The sequence below is a fragment of the Panicum hallii genome, chromosome 2, assembly GCF_002211085.1.
Source record: "Panicum hallii strain FIL2 chromosome 2, PHallii_v3.1, whole genome shotgun sequence".
NCBI lineage: Eukaryota > Viridiplantae > Streptophyta > Magnoliopsida > Poales > Poaceae > Panicum > Panicum hallii.
Window position 1 is genome coordinate 26190768 of NC_038043.1, and position 19553 is coordinate 26210320.

Here is a 19553-nt window from a genome sequence, read left to right on the forward strand (position 1 = left end):
AATCTGGCGCGTTCGTAGCGAAAAAATGCAACGCAACTTCGTCTAGCAAACTTGGGCGTAAATGGCGCTTGTTCGGCCAGTTTTGCACCGACTTTCGTGCATTAACGAAACAGTTCAAAATGCCCCAAAATATGAGTTTTGTGTCAAATGGAGTGGACCAGGTGTGTTCGTTGAGAAAAATTTCGACGCAACTTCGTTAAGCGAACTTGTGCGTTAATGGTGCCAGTTCGGCCAGATTTGCATCGACTTTCGTGCAGTAATGAAACGGTCCGAAACGCACCAAAACATGAGTTTTGGGTCCAATGGAGTGGATCCGGTGTGTTCGTTGCGAAAAATTCTAACGCAACTTTATAAAGCAAACTTTTGCGTTAATGGTGATAGTTCAGCTAGTTTTGCATCGACTTTTGTGCAGTAACGAAACAATCCGAAACGCACCAAAACATGTGTTTCGGGCCCAATGGAGTGGATCGGGTGCGTTCGTTGCGAAAAATTCTGACGTGACTTTGTTTAGCGAACTTGTGCGTTAATGTCACTAGTTCGGCCAGTTTTGCATCGACTTTCGTGCAGTAACGAAACAGTCCGAAACGCCCCAAAACATGAAATTTGGGTCCAATGGAGTGGATCCGGTGCGTTTGTTGCGAAAAATTCCAAGGCAACGTTATTTAGCGAACTTGGGCGTTAATAGCGCTAGTTTAGCCAGATTTGTATCGACTTTTGTGTAGTAACGGAACGGTCCGAAACGCCCCAAAACAAGAGTTTTGGATCCAACAGAGTGGATCAGGTGCGTTCGTTGCGAAATTTTCCGATGTAACTTCGTTTAGCGAACTTGTGCGTTAATTGCACCAGTTCGACTAGTTTTACATGACTTTCTTGCAGTAACGAAACAGCCCGAAACGCCCCAAAACATGAGTTTTGGGTCCATTGGAGTGAATCTGGTGCGTTCGTAGCAAAAAAATGCAACGCAACTTCGTCTAGCGAAGTTGGGCGTTAATGGCGCTAGTTTGGCCAGTTTTGCATCGACTTTCATGCAGTAACGAAACAGTCCAAAACATCCCAAAACATGAGTTTTGGGTCAAATGTAGAGGACCAGGTGCGTTCGTTGCGAAAAATTTCGACGCAAATTCGTTAAGCGAACTTGTGCGTTAATGGCGTCAGTTCGGCCAGTTTTGCATCAACTTTCGTGCAGTAACGAAACGGTTCGAAACATGAGTTTTGGATCCAATTGAGTGGATCTAGTGCGTTCGTTGCGAAAAATTCCAACGCAACTTCGTAAAGCTAATTTTGCGTTAATGGCGATAGTTCAGCCAGTTTTGTATCGACTTTCGTGCAGTAACAAAACAGTCCGAAACGCCCCAAAACATGTGTTTTGGGTCCAATGGAGTGGATCGGGTGCGTTCATTGCGAAAAATTCTGATGCGACTTTTTTTAGCAAACATGTGCGTTAATTGCACCAGTTCGGCCAGTTTTGCATCGACTTTCGTGCGGTAATGAAATGGTCCGAAATGACTCAAAATATGAGTTTTGGGTCCAACGGAGTAGATCAGGTGCATTCATTGCAAAATTTTTCGACGTAACTTCATTTAGCGAACTTGTTCGTAAATGGCGCCAGTTCCGCAAGTTTTGCATCGACTTTCGGAACGCCCCAAAACATGAGTTTTGGGTTGAATGTAGTGGATCAGGTGCGGTCGTTACAAAAAATGCAAACGCAACCTCGTTTAGCGAACTTGTGTCTTAATAGCGCTAGTTTAGCCAGATTTGCATCGACTTTCATGTAGGGATTCAAAACGTCTCAAAACATGAATTTTGGGTCGAATGAAATGGATCAGGTGTGGTCGTTGCAAAAAATGCAAACGCAACTTCGTTTCGCGAACTTGTGCGATAATGGCGCCAGTTCGGCTAGTTTTGCATCGACTTTCGTGCAGTAACGAAATGGGCCGAAATGCCCCAAAACATCATGAGTTTTGGGTCCAACGGAGTGGATCAGGTGCGTTCGTTGCGAAATTTTCCGACGCAACTTCGTTTAGCGAACTTGTGCATTAATGGCACGGGTTCGACCAGTTTTGCATTGACTTTTGTGCAGTAGCGAAACGGTCTGAAACGCCCCAAAACATGAGTTTTTGGTCCCATGGAGTGGATCGGGTGCGTTCGTTGTGAAAAATTATAATGCGACTTTGTTTAGCGAACTTTCGCTTTACTGGCACGAGTTCGGCCAGTTTTGCACCGACTTTCGTGCAGTAACGAAATGGTCCAATACGCCCCAAAACACGAGTTTTGGGTCCAATGGAGTGGATTTGGTGCGTTGGTAGTGAAAAATTTCAACACAACTTCGTTTAGCGAACTTGGGCGTTAATAGCGTTAGTTCAGCCAGATTTGTATCGACATTCGTGTAGTAACAAAATGGTCAGAAATGTCCCAAAACATGAGATTTGGATCCAACAGAGCGGATCAGGTGCGTTCGTTGCGATATTTTCCGACGTAACTTCGATTAGCGAACTTGTGCGTTAATTGCACCAGTTCGACAAGTTCTACATCGACTTTCGTGCAGTAACGAAATAGCCCGAAATGCCCATAAACACGAGTTTTGGGACCAATGGACTGGATCTGGTGCGTTCATAGCGAAAAAATGCAACGCAACTTCGTCTAGCAAACTTGGGCGTAAATGGCGCTTGTTCGGCCAGTTTTGCACCGACTTTCGTGCATTAACGAAACAGTCCAAAACGCCCCAAAACATGAGTTTTGTGTCAAATGGAGTGGACCAGGTGTGTTCGTTGAGAAAAATTTCGACGCAACTTCGTTAAGCGAACTTGTGCGTTAATGGCGCCAGTTCGGCAAGATTTGCATCGACTTTCGTGCAGTAACGAAATGGTCCGAAACGCACCAAAACATGAGTTTTGGGTCCAATGGAGTGGATCCGGTGCGTTCGTTGCGAAAAATTCCAACGCAACTTTATAAAGCAAACTTTTGCGTTAATGGTGATAGTTCAGCTAGTTTTGCATCGACTTTTGTGCAGTAACGAAACAATCCGAAACGCACCAAAACATGTGTTTCGGGCCCAATGGAGTGGATCGGGTGCGTTCGTTGTGAAAAATTCTTACGTGACTTTGTTTAGAGAACTTGTGCGTTAATTACACCAGTTCGTCCAGTTTTGCATCAACTTTCGTGCCGTAACGAAAAGGTCCGAAACGCCCCAAAATATGAGTTTTGGATCCAACGGAGTAGATCAGGTGCGTTCATTGCAAAATTTTTTGATGTAACTTCGTTTAGCGAACTTGTGCGTAAATGGTGCCAGTTCGGCTAGTTTTGCATCGACTTTCGTGTAGTAACGAAACGGTTCAGAACGCCCCATGAGTTTTGGGTCGAATGGAGTGGATCAGGTGTGGTCGTTGCAAAAAATGCAAATGCAACCTCGTCTAGCGAACTTGTGCGTGAATAGCACCAGTTTAGCCAGATTTGCATCAACTTTTGTGCAGTAACGAAACGGTCCAAAACGCCCCAACACATGAGTTTTAGATCCAACGGAGTGGATCAGGTACGTTCGTTGCGAAATTTTCCGACGTAACTTCGTTTAGCGAACTTGTGCGTTAATCGCACAAGTTCGACCAGTTTTGCATCGACTTTTATGCAGCAACGAAACGGTCTGAAACGCCCCAAAACATGAATTTTGGGTCCCATAGAATGGATCTGGTGCGTTCATAGCGAAAAATTCTAACGCAACTTCATCTAGCGACTTTGTGCGTTAATGTCACTAGTTCGGCCAGTTTTGCATCGACTTTCGTGCAGTAACGAAACGGTCCGAAACGCCCAAAACATGAAATTTGGGTCCAATGGAGTGGATCCGGTGCGTTTGTTGCAAAAAATTCCAAGGCAATGTTATTTAGCGAACTTGGGCGTTAATAGCGCTAGTTCAGCCAGATTTGTATCGACTTTTGTGTAGTAACGAAACGGTCCGAAACGCCCCAAAACATGAGTTTTGGATCCAATAGAGTGGATCAGGTGCGTTCGTTGCGAAATTTTCCGATGTAACTTCGTTTAGCGAACTTGTGCGTTAATTGCACCAGTTCGACCAGTTTTACATGACTTTCTTGCAGTAACGAAACAGCCCGAAACGCCCCAAAACACTAGTTTTGGGTCCACTGGAGTGGATCTGGTGCGTTCGTAGCGAAAAAATGCAACGCAACTTCGTCTAGCGAAGTTGGGCGTTAAGGGCGCTAGTTCGGCCAATTTTGCATCGACTTTCATGCAGTAACGAAACAGTCCAAAACATCCCAAAACATGAGTTTTGGGTCAAATGTAGAGGACCAGGCGCGTTCGTTGCGAAATATTTCGACGCAAGTTCGTTAAGCGAACTTATGCGTTAATGGCGTCAGTTCGGCCAGTTTTGCATCAACTTTCGTGCAGTAACGAAACGGTCCGAAATATGAGTTTTGGGTCCAATTGAGTGGATCTAGTGCGTTCGTTGCGAAAAATTCCAACGCAACTTCGTAAAGCTAATTTTGCGTTAATGGCGATAGTTCAGCCAGTTTTGTATCGACTTTCGTGCAGTAACAAAACGGTCCAAAACGCCCCAAAACATGTGTTTCGGGTCCAATGGAGTGGATCGGGTGCGTTCATTGCGAAAAATTCTGATGCGACTTTTTTTAGCAAACATGTGCGTTAATTGCACCAGTTCGGCCAGTTTTGCATCGACTTTCGTGCAGTAATGAAATGGTCCGAAATGACTCAAAATATGAGTTTTGGGTCCAACGGAGTAGATCAGGTGCATTCATTGCGAAATTTTTCGACGTAACTTCGTTTAGCGAACTTGTTCGTAAATGGCGCCAGTTCCGCAAGTTTTGCATCGACTTTCGGAACGCCCCAAAACATGAGTTTTGGGTTGAATGTAGTGGATCAGGTGTGGTCGTTACAAAAAATGCAAACGCAACCTCGTTTAGCGAACTTGTGCCTTAATAGCGCTAGTTTAGCCAGATTTGCATCGACTTTCATGTAGGGGTTTAGAACGTCCCAAAACATGAGTTTTGGGTCGAATGAAATGGATCAGGTGTGGTCGTTGCAAAAAATGCAAACGCAACTTCGTTTCGCGAACTTGTGCGATAATGGCGCCAGTTCGGCTAGTTTTGCATCAACTTTCGTGCAGTAACGAAACGGTCCGGAATGCCCCAAAACATGTGTTTCGAGTACAATGGAGTGGGTCAAGTGCGTTCATTGCGAAAAATTCTGATGCGACTTTGTTTAGCGAACTTATGCGTTACTTGCACCAGTTCGGCCTGTTTTGCATCGACTTTTGTGCAGTAGTGAAATAGTCCGAAATGCCCCAAAACATGAGTTTTGGGTCCAACAGAGTAGATCACGTGCGTTCGTTGCGAAATTTTCCGACGTAACTTCGTTTAGCGAACTTGTGCGTAAATGGTGCCAGTCCGGCCAGTTTTGCATCGACTTTCGTGTAGTAATGAAACGGTTCGGAACGCCCCAAAATATGAGTTTTGGGTCGAATGAAGTGGATGACGTGCGGTCGTTGCAAAAAATGCAAACGCAACTTCGTTTAGCAAACTTGGGCGTTAATAGCGCCAGTTTAGCCAAATTTGCATCGACTTTCGTGTAAACGCACAAAAACATGAGTTTTGGATCCAATGGTGTGGATCAGGTATGTTCGTTGCTAAATTTTCCAACGTAACCTCGTTTAGCGAACTTGTGCGTTAATGGCACCAGTTCGACCAGTTTTGCATCAACTTCTGTGCAGTAACAAAATTGTCCGAAATGCCCCAAAATATGAGTTTTGGGTCCCATGGAGTGGATCTGGTGCGTTTGTTGCGAAAATTTTCGACGCAACTTTTTTTAGCGAACTTGAGCGTTAATGGCGAGAGTTCGGCCAGTTTTGCATCGACTTTTGTGCAGTAACAAAATGGTCCGATATACCCCAAAACATGAGTTTTGGGTCCCATGGAGTGGATCAGGTGCGTTCGTTGTGAAAAATTCTAACGTGACTTTGTTTAGTGAACTTGTGCGTTACTGGCACGAGTTCGGCAAGTTTTGCATCGACTTTCGTGCAGTAACAAAACGGTCCAAAATGCCCGAAAACACGAGTTATGGGTCCAATGGAGTGGATCTGGTGTGTTCGTAGTGAAAAATTCTAACGCAACTTCGTCTAGCGAACTTGGGCGTTAATGGCGCTAGTTCGGCTAGTTTTGCATCGACTTTCGTAACGTAACGAAATGGTCCGAAATGCTCCAAAACATGAGTTTTGGGTCCAATGGAGTGGATCCGGTGCGTTTTTTGCGAAAAAGTCGAAGGCAACTTCATTTAGAGAAGTTGCGCGTTAATGTCGTTAGTTCGGCCAGTTTTGCATCGACTTTCGTGCTGTAACGAAATGGTACAAAAGTCCCCAAAACATGAGTTTTGGGTCAAATGGAGTGGATCAGGTGCGTTCGTTGTGAAAAATTTTGACGCAACTTCGTTTAGCGAACTTGTACGTTAATGGCGTCAGATCGGCCAGTTTTGCATCCACTTTCACGTAGTAATGAAACGGTCCGCAATGCCCCAAATCATGAGTTTTGTGTCCAATGGAGTGGATCCGGTGCGTTCATTGCGAAAAATGCAAACGCAACTTCGTTTAGCGAACTTGTGCGATAATGGCGCCAGTTCAGCTAGTTTTGCATCGACTTTGGTGTAGTAACAAAACAGTCCGAAATGCCCCAAAACATGAGTTTTGGGTCCAACGTAGTGGATCAGGTGAGTTCATTATGAAATTTTCCGACGTAACTTTGTTTAGCGAACTTGTGCGTTAATTACACCAGTTCGGCCAGTTTTGCATCGACTTTCGTGCTATAACGAAACGGTCCAAAACGCCCAGAACATGAGTTTTGTGTCCAATGGATTGGATCAGGTGCGTTTGTTGCGAAAAGTTTCAACGCAACTTCGTTTAGCGAACTTGAGCATTAATGGCACCAGTTCGGCCAATTTTGCATCGAGTTTCGTGTAGTAATGAAACGGTTCGGAACGCTCCAAAACATGAGTTTTGGGTCGAATGGAGTGGATTAGGTGGGTTTGTTGCTAAAAATGCCAACGCAACTTCGTTTAGCGAACTTGAGGGTTAGTAGCGCTAGTTCAGCCAGATTTGTATCGACATTCGTGTAGTAACGAAACGGTCTGAAACGCCCCAAAATATGAGTTTTGGTTCCAACAGAGTGGATCAGGTGCGTTCGTTGTGAAATTTTTCGACATAACTTCGTTTAGTGAACTTATGCGTTAATTACACCAGTTCGACCAGTTTTGCATCGACTTTTATGCAGTAACGAAACGGCCCCAAACGCCCCAAAACACGAGTTTTGGGTCCAATGGAGTGGAAATAGTGCGTTCATAGTGAAAAATGCATCGTAACTTCGTCTAGCGAACTTGGGCATTAATGACGCTAGTTCGGCCAGTTTTGCATCGACTTTCGTGCAGTAACGAAACGGTCAAAAACGCCCCAAAACACGAGTTTTGGGTCCAATGGAGCGGATCGACTGCGTTCGTAGCCAATAATTGTATCGCAACTTCGTCTAGCGAACTTGTGCGTTAATGGCGCTAGTTCGGCCAGTTTTGCATCGACTTTCGTGCAGTAACGAAACGGTCCGAAATGCCCCAAAACATGAGTTTTGGGTCCAATGGAGTGGAACCGGTGCGTTCGTTGCTAAAAATTCCAACACAACTTCATAAAGCGAACTTTTGCGTTAACGGTGATAGTTCAGACAGTTTTGGATCGACTTTCGTGAAGTAACGAAACGGTCCGAAACGTCCCAAAACATGTGTTTCGGGTCAAATTGAGTGGATCGGGTGCGTTCGTTGCGAAAAATTCTAACGCGACTTTGTTTAGCGAACTTGTGCGTTAATTGCACCAGTTCGGCCAGTTTTGCATCGACTTTTGTGCAGTAACCAAACGGTCCAAAACACCCCAAAACATGAGTTTTGGGTCCAACGGAGTAGATCAGGTGCATTCGTTGCGAAATTTTTGGACGTAACTTCGTTTAGCGAACTTGTGCATAAATGGCGCCAGTTCGGCCAGTTTTGCATCGAGTTTCATGTAGTAATGAAACGGTTCGGAATGCCCCAAAACATGAGTTTTAGGTCAAATGGAGTGGATCAGGTGCGGTCGTTGCAAAAAATGCAAACGCAACTTCGTTTAGCAAACTTGCGCGTTAATAGCGCCTGTTCAACCAGATTTGCATTGACTTCCGTGTAATAACGAAACGTTCTGAAATGCCCCAAAACATGAGTTTTGGATCCAACGGAGTGGATCAGGTACGTTTATTGCAAAATTTTTCGACGTAACTTCATTTAGCGAATTTGTGCGTTAATGGCACCAGTTCGGCCAGTTTTGCATCGACTTTCGTGCGGTAACGAAATGGTCCAAAACGCCCAGAACATTAGTTTTCCGTCCAATGGAGTGGATTAGGTGCGTTTGTTGCGTAAAATTTCGACACAACTTCGTTTAGCGAACTTGTGCATTAATGGCGCCAGTTCGGCTAGTTTTGCATCGACTTTCGTGCAGTAATGAAACGGTCCAAAACGCCCCAAAACATGAGTTTTGGGTCCAATGGAGTGGATCAGGTGCGTTCGTTGTGAAAAATTCTAACGCGACTTTATGTAGTGAACTTGTGCGTTACGGGCACGAGTTCGGCCTGTTTTATATCGACTTTCGTGTAGTAACAAAATGGTTCAAAACGCCCCAAAACATGAGTTTTGGGGCCAATGGAGTTGATGAGGACATCGCCACTAACGATACATCCACACCTACACCAGTATCTACTTCAACAACACCTCTTGGTCCTATTACTCGCGCTCGTGCTCGTCGGCTTACCCATCAAGTAAGTTCACTCTTAAGTTCAGGTTCATCATATTTAGAGAATGGAGACACGTGCACTCTTGTTTTACTCAGGAACAATGGATTGGATCAAAAGGGAAGAGGCATCGCGCAGGCTGGATTTGGACTGCAGAACAGACACGACTTGTGACGGCCGCCACGACTTCATCCGGACTCATTTTGGTCGGTCAAGTACTTCCTTGAAAGCATATCAAATCTACTTTCCAACGGATCCGGAATCACCTCAATATCTGTTCGGAGTCAACTGCAATCCTAGATTTACTACAGAGTCCTTTTCAGCCACGGTGCTGCGCCACCCTAATTTGGCCCAACGGGCCGTGTATCAAGTTGAGTCCAAGACGGATGCGCCCTAGGGTTGGAACACGACCCCAGCACCCTTGTGGTTGTTCTTCCACTTCTTTATAACCTTTAGCCGCCGTCAAGAACACTCGGGTTTTGTTAGATGCAAGTTTAGCTTTTGCTACTTCCTTGTAGACGCGCGTGCTGATCCAGCCGCCCGTTCACTTGTTTTCAGAACCCCACCATAATTGAGATTCGGTTTGAGACCTTCAATTACATCTTGTAATTTTAGTACTTGTTCTTGCTGGTTCTTCGATTGCTTGCAGGACGAGTGCCCTAGTGGCCGGGTGTCGCGCTCCATAAGATCGCGGCAACCAAAGGAGGTGGTGTATCGGTTGCTAAGGCGCAGCATCTTTGGAAGGCTGTAGTCGGGCCGTGAACGTCGTCTCCTCCATCAACCGAGTTATTCCACGCCTCTTATCAAAAGATCAGGAACAAACCCTAACGGGTTCACATCAGTTGGTAATCAGAGCAAGGTTGTTCGGTGAGAGACTTCCAATCCTTCGCTGTTTTTATTTTCCTACAGTACAGAAAAAGCAAAAAATAGTAGAATTTTTTCCCCCACCGCAATCCTATAGACCCTTTTGAGCCTTTACTAGTACTGCTTAGTTAGGGCTTGTTGAGTTGTCGGTTGCATCGGTTGTGTCGAGTTGCTGGTCTTAGTTGTAGTCTTTTAGAGTTTCGAGTTCTTGTCACGTTTGGTCACGTACGCTGCCTTTTCATCACTATTTTGGCTGAATCAGAATACACTTTGGCTATCAAGTTCGACTTGGAATCGGTTAAGCGCGTGTTGGCCGAGACCGACTTGATTTCAGGTAGCCTTTTCATCTTGCGGTTGCCGAATCTGAGTGTCTCTTTGTTATCAAGTCCGAGTTGGACTCGGTGCCTGTTTGTTATCAAGTCTGAGTTGAATTCGGTGCTGGTTGCATCTGAGTCCGAACTGTGCACTAAAGGCAATAGCACTTCACATATATATTTAAGTGTTCGGCCCACTCTAGAGAGAGAGAGCGTGTGTGGTGACTTGCTCACTTGTATTCCTTTGTTCATAGCATCTGTTTTTGAGGTTTCCCCTGGAAAAAAAAGAAAAAAAAGACAAAAAAAAGGATCAGTGTCAAAAAAAAAAGAAAAAAAAGAGAAGAAGCAAGGGGCTAATTCATTGCGTTTGTTTTTTCTTTCTGTTCGGAGTGGTGCTTTGTAACTTCCTTTGTGTCCAGGCTTGCGTCTCTAGCACGGTCTAGACTAGGACCAGCACAGTACCACCGTTGAACGATTATTCAGCTTGCTTTTGTGACTAACGTGGTGCTAGTACTTCCTTGTTCAAGCCCACCTACAGCTCCACATATCCGACTACAGCTCCACAGGTCTTGTTGCTGCAGCGCTGATACACTTCATTCCGCGGTTGCAGACTTGTTGGTTGCCGTCCCCTCCTAGCAGCAAGGTAAGAATTGGTAAGAGCTTGTGCAACAGATTGAGAGTGAGCGCTTTGCAGTAGCTACACCCTATTAGCTGTAGGGATTTTACTACTTCACTTGCTTTTCTTGTTGTTCTTATTTTTCTCACCATGGCAGGCTCCGAGGAGGATCATAGCTTGCATCAGTCTCCATGTACCAGGGGCATCATACAACATTTTGAAAGGCAAGTGCAGCGGCACACAGAGGGACTTGATAATGATATGCAGGTGACGAATGACAAGATTGGACAATTGGAGGCTACGCAGATTGCCACCAACACCAAGCTTACGGGTCTGGAGACAGCGGTCGGCAATATTGACAAGAGTCTTGCTGCTCTTTTGCGGCGTTTTGATGAGCTCCATGCGAAGACCAACGAACAGCGTGATGATCGGGAGGAGGAATATATTGCTGATACTGAACAGGATGAACAAGACGCTCGCCATCGCCGACGGCTACGCACTAATCGTAGAGGTATGGGTGGTTTTTGCCACCATGAGGTACTCACCAATGATGACGCTTTCAGCAAGATTAAATTTAAGATACCTCCTTTTGATGGTACATATGACCCTGATGCATACATTTCTTGGGAAATTGCTGTTGATCAAAAGTTTGCATGCCATGATTTTCCTGAGAATGCACGTGTTAGGGCTGCTACTAGCGAGTTCACTGATTTTGCTTCTGTTTGGTGGATAGAACATGGCAAGAAAAATGCTGATGACATGCCACAAACTTGGGATGCTTTGAAACGGGTCATGCGGGCTAGATTCGTTCCTTCTTACTATGCACGTGATCTGTTACATAAGTTACAACAATTGAGGCAGGGCACTAGAAGTGTAGAAGAATATTATCAGGAATTGCAAATGGGTATGCTACGTTGCAATTTAGTGGAGGGTGAGGAACCTGCTATGGCTAGATTTTTGGGCGGGTTAAATAGAGAAATTCAGGACATTCTTGCGTATAAAGATTATACTAACGTAACCCGTTTGTTCCATCTTACTTGTAAAGCTGAAAGGGAGGTACAGGGACGACGTGCTAGTGCTAGGTCTAATGTTTCTGCAGGTAAATCTACATCATGGCAGCCACGCACGACTACTTCTATGGGCGGACGTGCACCTGTACCAGCTCCTTCACCAAGTCGTACAGCAGCGTCTTCTCCATCCAGCGACAAGCCATGCGCTCCTCCCACCACTTCAGCAACCAAGACTGTCCAGAAGCCAGCCGCTAGTGCTTCCTCGGTTGCATCACGGGTAGAACAAGGGATGTCCAGTGTCATCGGTGCAAGGGCTTTGGGCACGTGCAGCGTGACTGTCCTACCAAACGCGTTTTGGTGGTCAAAGATGATGGTGCGTATTCCTCTGCTAGTGATTTTGATGAAGATACGCTTGCTTTGTTTGCTGCTGACCATGCAGGTAATGAGGGACCACCAGACGAACATATTGATGCAGGGGCAGCTTTCAGACCCGGGGCCACCGGGCTGGGCACGTTACGTAGTCTAAGAGATTAAGCCCGTCTTATCTCTTATTCTTTTCCTTTATCTCTTGTTTATCCCGTTTAAATAGGAGATAGAGCTAACCAACACGGAGAGGTTCTACTCGAGATATGCTCTGGTATGATCCCTTGACGGAGGTTGGTTAGCATCTTTGTAACTCTGACCTCTTGGATATATAAGGGAGGTCAGGGACCCCCCTCAAAAAGGAACATCATTAGATCATTCTACACCAAAGGCAATACAAACTATACAGGACGTAGGGTGTTACGCTCCGTGCGGCCCGAACCTGTCTAAGTCTTGTGTTCCTTGCACCTTCAAGTTCCTGATCTCGGCGCCTCCTCACCCGAAACTTACCACCTTGGGTGTACCCCTCGGTGGGCTGCCAGTTAAACACCGACAGCTGGCGCGCCAGGTAGGGGGGCGCGTCGAAGATCCACCGGCGAGCTCGATGGCGTCTTTCAACTTCATCAAGTCAGTTCCCTCTCAGGGCACGACGTTCGTTTTTGGCTCGTGGGTTTGCATCGCAGATGGTGCGGGCAACTTTCGGCGATTCCTTGTCGACATGACGCCAAAATCTTCGCTGCGGATCCCCGCAACGGCCTCGACAAGTTCGTCGATGAACTCGACAACTTGCCGCTCCATACTTCTGCAGCACATGTCGAGGAGGCCAATGTATCTGGATCCCTCTCCATGTTAGAGAAGGATCTGGACTTGCTGCTCCAGGACGGAAATCCTGAAGCCACCGCGCGTCGGGGTGCTTCGGGTTGTTCTGGTCCCGGTGATTTGATGATCACCTCTTTGCCGAAGGGGTGCATTATGCATTGGAGGGGCATGATGCTCTCCGATCTACCCGAGGCGGAGGGCTGGCTTGTGGCTCACCTCGAGCTATTGCCCTTCCAAGAAGGCAGGCCATTGGCTGCGGTGGCGGAGGGGTCGACTGAACTTGTCGATGAAAGCTCTCATGATCTTTCCTCCCGCCAGGTGCTGATGGCCGAAGAAGGCGAGGACGGTGGGGACTTTCCCATTGACAACTTTGAAGCGATCTCCGAAGATGAGATCACGGCCAACGCCGATAACGAGAACGACGCCGATCGTGAGGCGCGGAGGGCCAGGAACAAGGCCCGCACAATCCGGCGGAGGAGGGCTAATGAGCGAAGGCGATCTATGCATCGCGAGCTCGACCCTAAGTTTGCTGCCGTAAGTGAGCGGGGTTTCAGGACTCCGGTGGCCAACATCGCCAGGGTGACGGCTATCCTCGAGCGCAGCCACGATCCGGAGGTACATCAAGCACTCCTCTACGCGCAGAGGGCTTGGATCCAGCTGGATCAACACAATCCGGTGTCCATCATCCGGGAAGAACGCGTGGATGAGAGTCGAAGTCAGGCTCGCAGTCGAACGGCTGGCGGCCATCCTCAACTCCAGATCAGCAACGACAACGCATGTGGGAGCCAGGCCCCTGTCGGGAGGCAACAGCCACCGCAAGGGGGTCATCTGCGACAAGCCAATCGACGACCTCCCCCGGAGGACCTGCACCAGCACATCAATGAAGGTCGCGACGCGCGCACCGTGATTTCCTCCAGGCGTAGGACCCGCGATGAAGTCGAAACTAAAGGTACTAACTGTAGCGATCGATTCCCTGCTTTCTCTGCTTGTTTCAGCAGCTACAAGTACCCAGAGGGCTTCAAGCCGATCGGCATCACCAAGTACGACGGCAAGCAGGCTCCCCAGCAGTGGCGCCGTTGCTACTCCACGGCCATTGAGGTCGCGGGCGGCTCAAATATCACCAAAGTCGTCTACTTCCCGATAGCTTTGGATCCTGCACCGCTCACTTGGCTGGAGAGCCTCGGTAGCAATTCCATCGACTCCTGGGAACGACTTAAGAAGGTCTTCATCGACAATTTCCAGGGAGCGATCACCCGTGCAGGTACTCGACACGATCTTGCCCAGTGCAAACAAGAACATAATGAGCTCCTGCGGTCCTACACGCGTCGTTTCTTCGACGTCCGCGCCACCATCGCGAACATCTCGGAGGACGACATCATCGACTACTTCTACAACGGCATCACCGACCCGGGCATATATAGGGATTTCGGGCGGAACAGGCCGAAAACTGTTGCGGGCCTTCGTGATATGATGCATGATTGGTCCGAGCAGGAGGAGAAGATGCGGGAACGGTTCCCGCGGTGCCAAGATAGCAATCTGCGGTGCCCAAACGACAACCGCAGCGACAAAGGCCAGCAGAACTTTTCGGGGCCACCCCGGAAACGAAAGCCAGATGAGGTCATCGCGGCTATCGACCGTCCTCCGCGGGGCAAGAAGTCGACGACGCAGGAGGAGTTTGAAAAGCTCCTGCAAAAGAAGTGCCCATGGCATCCGAGCGCCAGCCATGCTGCCATCGACTGCTATCACCTTCGGAGGACGTTCAGCAACTCCGGTGGTGGAAAGAAGAACAAGAAGCCTGCTGACAAAGAACCCGAGGATGATGATCAAGAGGATCACGGGCGCAACCCGAAGTTTCAGGACGCGTTAAAGGTTGTCAACGTCATCTTTGGGGGAGACGAGGATTTTTTTTCCAGGCGGGATAAGAAGCTGCTCCTCCGGGAGATTTTGTCCATCGAGCCGGCGGTACCACGACCACTCCGTTGGTCGGAGGTCCCCATCTCGTTCTCTTGTGATGACCAGTGGACGAGCTTTTCTGAGCCTGGCAAGTTCCCCTTGGTCCTGGATCCTGTGGTGGCGGAGGTCAAGCTTACCAAGGTCCTGATCGATGGTGGGAGCGGGCTCAATCTCATCTTCGTCAGCACTTTGAAGAAAATGGGCCTGGATTTCAAGGATATGCTGGTTCCCAGCAAGTCCCCCTTTTACGGCATCGTTCCAGGTAATACGGCGCACCCGCTTGGTACGGTGGTCCTCCCAATCACCTTCGGCACGCGGGAGAATGATCGTAGTGAGTTCATCAAATTCGAAGTGGCTACTTTCGACTCCTCTTACCATGCAATATTGGGTCGTCCGGCGCTGGCCAAGTTCATGGCAGTGCCACATTATGTCTATATGCTTCTTAAGATGCCAGGACTCGGTGGAGTGCTCACCCTCCGCGGCGACTTGAAGAAGTCGTATGACTGCAATCAGGAGGCGATTCAATACGCTTCGACTGCTCGCATGCCAGATGCTTCGGGAGAAGTACTCGCGGCCGCGCAGCAGCTCTCCTCGACAGGGCTGGAGATTCCTTCCAAGAAGGCCAACAAGTCAAGCATCCAGTCGACTGATGATGTGGCCCTCAAGATGATCCAGCTCCAGGAGGGAGATTCATCTAAGACCGCCGTCACCGGTGCGGGCTTGGGTGACAAATAGGAACTCGCGCTCGTCAGCTTCCTTCGGGCTAACTGAGACATATTCGCATGGAAACCCACGGATATGCCAGGGGTGCCCAGTGAGTTGATCGAGCACGCTTTGAATGTACACCCGAAGGCTACGCCTAAGAAGCAACACCTGCGGAGGTTTGCCCATGACAAGCGTGAGGCCATTAAACGGAAGATCGCTAAACTTCTCGCAGCTGGATTCATTAAAGAAGTAATCCATCCAGAGTGGGTAGCGAATCCCGTTCTTGTAAAGAAAAAGAACAATGAATGGGGAATGTGTGTCGACTACACCGATCTCAACAAGCATTGCCCAAAAGATCATTTTGGTCTGCCGCGCATTGATCAAGTTGTCGATTCGACAGCTGGCTGTGTCCTTCTTTGTTTTCTTGATTGTTACTCAGGGTATCATCAGATCACGCTCAAGGAGGAGGACCAAATCAAGACTGCTTTCATCACCCCGTATGGGACTTACGCCTACAAAACAATGTCCTTCGGGTTGAAAAACGCAGGAGCAACATACCAGCGTGCGATCCAGATGTGTTTCGCGGATCAGCTGCACCGGAATGTTGAGGCCTATGTGGATGATGTGGTCATCAAGACCAGGGATTCTGATAACTTGATCGCAGATTTGGAAGAAACATTTAGCAGTCTGCGCAGATTTCGGTGGAAACTCAATCCCACCAAGTGTGTCTTTGGAGTACCTTCAAGAAAGTTGCTCGGGTTCATCATCAGCAATCGGGGCATTGAAGCCAACCCTGTAAAGATCAAAGCCATCACTGATATGGAGGCTCCGGCCATAATCAAGGATGTGCAAAAGTTAACAGGTTGTATGGCGGCTCTGAATAGGTTCATCTCCCGGCTCGGCGAGAGAGGACTACCCTTTTTCAAGCTTCTGAAACGCCTAGATAAGTTCCAGTGGACGGAGGAGGCCGAGCGGGCATTGCAGGATCTGAAACATCATCTTCAGTCACCTCCGATCCTCTCGGCACCATTGCCCGGGGAGGATCTACTACTTTACATCGCGGCAACGACTCATGTTGTCAGCAGTGCTATCGTAGTCGAGCGAGGCGAAGAAGGCCATGCGTTTGGAGTGCAGAGGCCTGTCGACTTCATCAGCGAAGTCCTCTCCGAATCCAAGGTGCGGTATCCAGCCGTTCAAAAGCTCTTGTATGCAATCTTAATCACATCAAGGAAGCTACGCCATTACTTTGATGAGTACAAGATCGCTGTGATCACGGACTTCCTGCTGGCAGATATTCTTCATAATCAAGATGCCACGGGTCGCATATCCAAGTGGGCAGTGGAACTGGGGGCTTTGTCAATCGACTTCAAGCCACGCACTGCAATCAAGTCACAGGCTCTAGTCGACTTCATGGCTGAATGGAGGGAGAATCAAGTCCCAACCCCGGTGGACAAGCCAGAGCACTGGACCATGTATTTCGATGGGTCTCTCAAGCTCGACGGCGGCGGCGCAGGTGTTCTACTTATTTCTCCGCGAGGTGAACAGTTGAAATATGTCCTTCAGATCCTGTGGGCGGTATCCAACAATGAAGCCGAGTATGAAGCTTTGCTTCACGGGCTCCGGTTGGCGATATCGCTAGGGATCAAGCGACTACTTGTATATGGCGATTCTCTTCTTGTTGTTCAGCAGGTCAACAAGGAATGGGACTGCAACAAGGAGACAATGGATGCTTACGTACAGGAAGTGCGCAAATTGGAAAGCAAATTCTCCGGCCTGGAGGTTCATCATGTGTTGCGGGAGCACAATGTTGGCGCGGACGCCCTATCCAAACTGGGTTCCACGCGTGCCCAGGTCCCGTCGGGAGTCTTCATCCAGGAGCTCAAACAGCCATCCATCAAGTCTTCTCCGCAGGTAGCCATCGACGTGGGTCCCCAACAACCCGATCGAGAGGTTATGGTGCTGGAAGAGGACTGGCGAGGGGCTTTTATCGACTTCATTCGAGATCAACGATTACCAGCAGGAATCGACGCCAGGAGCGCAGAAGCAGCTCGCATCTTACGACAAAGTAAGGGTTTCGTCCTGGTCGACGGCAACCTCTATCGGCGAGGTGCTCGGTCAGGGGTTCTCATGAAGTGCGTCACAAAGGAAGATGGTTACGACATACTGCGGGAAATCCACGATGGCGTCTGCGGCAACCATGCGGCTTCAAGAACGCTGGTGGGGAAAGCATACAGAGCCGGTTTTTGGTGGCCCACCGCAGTGATCGATGCGGAGGATCTCGTGCGCAGGTGCCAAAATTGTCAATTCTTCGGCAAACAGACGCACGTTCCAGCTCACAGCCTCATCACCATACCGCCATCCTGGCCTTTTGCTTGTTGGAGTCTTGACATGATCGGGCCCTTCACGACGGCGCCAGGCGGTTTCACTCATGTTCTGGTGGCTATCGACAAGTTTACTAAGTGGATCGAGTACAAGCCGATAGCCAAGCTCACGCCAGATTGGGTCGTCGACTTCATTTCAGATATTTTACATCGTTTCGGCTTCCCCAACACCATCATCACGGACTTGGGATCAAACTTCACAGCGAACCAGTTCTGGGAGTTATGCGAGAATGCTTGCATCGAAGTTAAATACGTCTCAGTCGCACACCCAAGGGCCAATGGACAAGTCGAAAGGGCGAACGGCTTGATAATTGACGGCCTCAAGAAGAGACTTCATGATGAACATATCAAGAAGGGAGGCAAATGGGTGCATGAGCTGCCACATGTCGTCTGGGGGCTTCGGACTCAGCCGTCCAAAGCCACAGGACAAACACCTTTCTTCCTTGTGTATGGATCTGAAGCTATTCTACCAGCCGATATCATGTGGAAGTCTCCAAGGGTCGAAATGTACAACGAAGGCGAGGCGGACGAGGTGCGGCAGTTAGAGCTCGATTCCGTGGAAGAAGCTCGCTGCACCGCTCTTGTTCAGTCAGCTCGGTACCTACAGGGGATCCGGCGATATCATGATCGCAACGTCAGGGAGCGGTCATTCAGTGTTGGTGATTTGGTCTTGCGTCGCATTCAGGACGAATCCGGCCTACACAAGCTCAATTCAAGGTGGGAGGGCCCATTCATCGTCAAGCAGGTTACAAGGCCCGGGTCTTATCGACTACAATATCCTGAGGGTCAGGATGTCCCGAACTCCTGGAACATTCAGAACCTGCGCAAGTTCTACCCTTAAGATGAGGTCCGGTGATAGCTGAATCCCCGGGGGCTGAGACAATTTCTTTTCCCCGATTCAATTTTGAGGCTATGAGCTACAAGACTCGGGTTGTACATCCCTTCCTACTTGCACGACGGCCATGGTCACGTGCAAACACTTATATAAAAATCGACTTCTCGTCGTGAATAATGTGGGGGCTACGGCCACGCTCATCCCCCTTCGACTTCAGTTCCTGACGGAACCCTCGGCTCCGTCCAACTCTTCTACATATCGAGTCCCACCACAACCTCGGATGCTCGCACGCGACAGCAGTCATATTCTTTCCAACGCAGTCGATCCACTCGACTAGCTTAACAGTAGTATGCTGGAAAAGGCTCGCATAAAGAGCTATCTCGACTACATCCTGAGTGGCTGCACTCAGAACAGTCTTGTTTCTGCCAAAAAAGAATGGCAAACTCGCGGTACCGCTCGCACCTGCTCCCTGCAAGCTTGATCCGTCCATCCGGGTCTTACCTAGCTTACGGAGCACGCTCACAACAGGAGCGACCTTCGACTACACTCCGAGTCACCGCACTCGGGGTAGTCCCCTTCCTGCCCTACGCACGGCAATCCCGCGACGATGCTCGCGCTCTTTCCTAACAAGTTTAGACCCGCTCGATCGAGTTGTGGCTAATCTGTTAGACGAGTGTTAGCTACCCCTCGGGTCGTTGCACCCAGGGAAGCGCCTACTACTCGAGCCTTGCAAGCCTGGATCCCAATTCAGCTAAGGCACACACACAACTAGAAACATCAAAAGAAGCCATATATACAAGGAAATGAATACTTGTTTTCAGTACCCTAATCCTGCATTACACTTTGAACTATGTGTTTTGATACAGGTTGGGCCTCTAGG